The following is a 3,459-nucleotide window of genomic DNA, read 5'->3' as shown; positions in this document are numbered from 1 at the left end:
CTGTCGTAACACCATGTTTGTTATTGATGTTTCTTGTTTTCCCAGTATCCAAGTTGTAGTGATTTGTCTTCCTCTTAAGCTTTTCAGTATTATAAATCTTGTTCATTTCTGAAAATAGGCAATTTATGACATCTGTCTTTAAAAATGTTGAGGTAGTTTGATTTATAGTCGATGTACTTACCTGTATCTGTGGGTTTCTTGTAAACTCCCGGGTAAAGGGGTTATATGTCTTGATAACCATCGCATCAAGGAATGAGAGTTTGTTATCTTTTTGTATTGCCATTGTACACTTTTATGTGGGATGTTTTCTGTTCAGAATTTTCATGAGTTCTTGAACCTTATGTATAGTATGTGGCCATATTACAAATGCATCATCAACATATCTGAGCTAGATCTTTTGAGCATATAGTGGCTGCTTTGAGGGAGTTAACTTCGAATGTAGTGGTAGGTTACTGAGTATTGGTGATATGGCTAGGCCTTCTTCTTGTTAGTAGCATTTATGTTATATGTAAGTTTGCTAATAAAAAAGATTGTGAGTTCTGTTATCATAGATATTGTTAGTTGGGTGCATTTCTTAAAAGTTCTATCATTTTAAAACTGTTGGTGACGTATTTGCAGCGTGTTAGAGGCTGTTACATTAATGAAGAGGTTGGATATGTTGAAACTGAAAATAGAGGCTAATAACCATATCAACAATTGATATCTAATTGCCACAAACTTACCATACATACTCAATCAGTGACAGATTTACCGATGAATGGAATACATTTATGAAAGAAGCTTTGGAAGAAACAATTTAAGGACCCAGAAATAGAAATATGATACATATGTAGTATTAAAACAAATTACATGTTTCCTACCTTTTTATTTGATAAAGAAAATCCCAAATGGCTTCACATATTGAGCATGTAGTCTTAAAATAGAATGCTGGTCAAGGAAGCTACTAAATTCTTTTCACCCTATTTACTCATGAAACTAAGTCATTTAGTCAGTTAACCAGGGTGTCATTTGAACTTTCTTGTAGGAGAGCTTACTGTAATGTGGAACATACTGTTGCGTCAGCGAGGTCACGTGACTAGTGTCACGCCACGTTTCTAGAAATATCCTGTTCCTTCGTGAATGTCCTAGCATTTACTAGATTGGGGGTAGTCTGGTATATATAAGATGGTCACAATGTGACGGGGGAACAGTGTGATGAGTAATTGAATGTATACGGACAAAATATTGTTGGACACGTGAGATATAGCGTTTATTATAGCGCGACTGTTGAAAATAAGTGTATCGTTAAGTTGTATTCGGAAAGAATAAACCAGTTTTATTAAGTAAGGACTTGTGTCGCTAAAGTTTCGTCGGAACGAAGTTACGGAAAATTAATTAACGACTGGAGGCGTAACAATACTGTATAATAAGTAGACAGTGAACTTTTCCACCAGCAAGTGAAGTCATATCCCAAATAGTGAGAGTGACTATTAGTTACATGAGTAGCACCTGAGCCATGAGTGGAATGAAATTGTTGGTTTTAATATATAATACCTTGTTATCTAAGCCTGGGACAGATTCAAACACAGAAGGATATGAGAATTTCATCACTAATTTTAATTTGCTTTAAAACACATTGAGAGCTCTACATTCAAGTCACCACACAGTACACTTGTTTTGAAATTTGACTGTATTTGTTTAAAGTAAAGATCGTTTCACTGTATTATACATTGTATTCAGTCTCTTTCTTTGCTTTAAATTCAGTCATTGTCAGACAGGTCTGATTTTCACCCCACAATCATTTGCTGGCAAACCTTCTGTTATTTTGCAGTTCCTACCCAATCACATACAGAGAAATAAGTGAACCTGAGAATACCACAAAAACATGTGTAGCTCTGAGAAAGAATTGGACATGCGAAGGAAAATTGTGGCAGAGGGTTATAGGACCTCCATTGCAGAGAACAGCTGTATATGTTTTTAGACACCTAAAAAAACCTGAAAATATTAATCATTACATTCTGATGATAATTGATTACTTTATTAAATGAGCTAAAATTTGTAAATTGACTTGTAAATAAGCTCAGGCAGTTGCTGATTAAATGATTTGAAGAGTGAATCAGCTTATCACAAAGCACCATATGAAATACATAGTGATCAAGTAGCAAACTCTGTTGAGTTGTGTAAGGTATCAGGTATGATGAAGATTTATACTCATCATTCTCAGCTTTATTGTTTAGCTGAGTTGATCATTCAAACTGTGAAGCACATGCCTTTCAAGTTAGTGACCTCAGACAAAACGTCTTGATGGCATATTATGCAATAAAGTAGCAGTCTAATTACTATTTTCCTAGCATGTTAATGTTTGTAAGAAATGTTTTGTTTCCAATAGGTCTTATGTATAGATTGCTCCCAGCTGTGGAGTTTCTTTGGTGTGAACTAGAATATATGGAGGGTTGTAAAAAGATGGGAAAAGCAGCTGAAAGATAGAAGACATATGACAAGACACTGAAAAAACACGAATCTCATAATTGCAAAAGCACTCTGAATACATTGACAAACTGAAGTGATATGACACTGACAAACTTCTGAAACATAGACTAGGCTAGAAAGCTGAGAGTGAATGAGTTTATTTAAAATAAAAAAGCAATTCTGACCCAGCTGGTGAAGAGGAAGATAATTCCAAACTTTTTCTGTCTTCTGAGTCAGAAGAAGGGATTCTAATACCTGAGCAATTTACTTAGCAGAATTGCTACAACAGCATTGATTACTGAATTATTATAGTTAGGATATAGAGATATCTAACAGCAGTTAGGATGTCTTTGAAGTTAAAAATGAGTTGTAAGCTTTGCATTCTGAGCTGTCAAATGGAATTCACAGTAAAAATATATTTTTTAAATATTTCATGAAAACTATTTGTTTTGTTGAATTTTCATGCAAAGTTAGTTGAGGGCTAAATGAACTAATTATCCCTAATTTAGAAGTGACAGACTAGATGAAAAGCAGCTAGTCAACATCACCCACTACAACTTGGGACTTGAACAAGTGACTTGCAGATTGTGAGTTGAGTTCCCTAACCACCAGATCATGACAGATGTAAGACTTTAAGAGTAGAGCACTACTTAATACTCTGCCTTATATTTCTTGTCATCCTATATTTAAGTTGATGTGAATGCAATAAATAAGAAGTAAACACTAGTCACTGTAGTGCCTGTATGAGTCAGGAGAGATCATTTAATTATAGTCACCAATTGACTAAGAATTAAGCATAGGGAGTACTTTATATCAGGGGTTCCCAAACTTTTTAGAATCGCGACCAACTATTCATGACCACAGCTTATGGCGACCCACTCAAATTTACTGGGCAAAAACATATGAAAGAATATAAAAATATTATTTATTCATATTCACGTATTTCAATTACGTTTAAAAATACTCACGTATTTTCAATAACATTTCCAGAACTTATAAATGTTATCTAAT

The sequence above is a fragment of the Limulus polyphemus genome, unplaced genomic scaffold (genome assembly GCF_000517525.1).
Source record: "Limulus polyphemus unplaced genomic scaffold, Limulus_polyphemus-2.1.2 Scaffold926, whole genome shotgun sequence".
In the NCBI taxonomy this organism is placed as follows: Eukaryota; Metazoa; Arthropoda; class Merostomata; order Xiphosura; family Limulidae; genus Limulus; species Limulus polyphemus.
The sequence above is the reverse complement of the archived record's forward strand: the minus strand, read 5'-3'. Positions refer to the sequence as shown.